This window comes from Neophocaena asiaeorientalis, unplaced genomic scaffold (assembly GCF_003031525.2).
Source record: "Neophocaena asiaeorientalis asiaeorientalis breed wild unplaced genomic scaffold, Neophocaena_asiaeorientalis_V1.1 scaffold464, whole genome shotgun sequence".
NCBI lineage: Eukaryota > Metazoa > Chordata > Mammalia > Artiodactyla > Phocoenidae > Neophocaena > Neophocaena asiaeorientalis.
The window spans coordinates 956,431-956,735 of NW_020174569.1; positions in this window are offsets into that span (position 1 = coordinate 956,431).

Sequence of the window (305 nt, forward strand, 5' to 3'; positions counted from 1 at the left end):
AAAAAAAAAAAAAAAAAAACCTAGTAGAATATTCCTTACTTCATTTGATATAATCAGACCCTGTACCTGAAAGTCATAAATACTATTAATGCATTGTTAGTATCTGAGATATTACATAATATAAATATTTAATTTATGTATATTCTTGAGTAATACAAGAGAATAACAAATAAGAACATATATTTCTAAGTGTAAGATCTCAAAATTATATGAGTGGTTTAAGTTAGTTCATATTAATAAGAGAAATAGAAACAAAGCATTTATAAAAATTAATTTATTTAGATGTGAGATGATTGGTTATACAG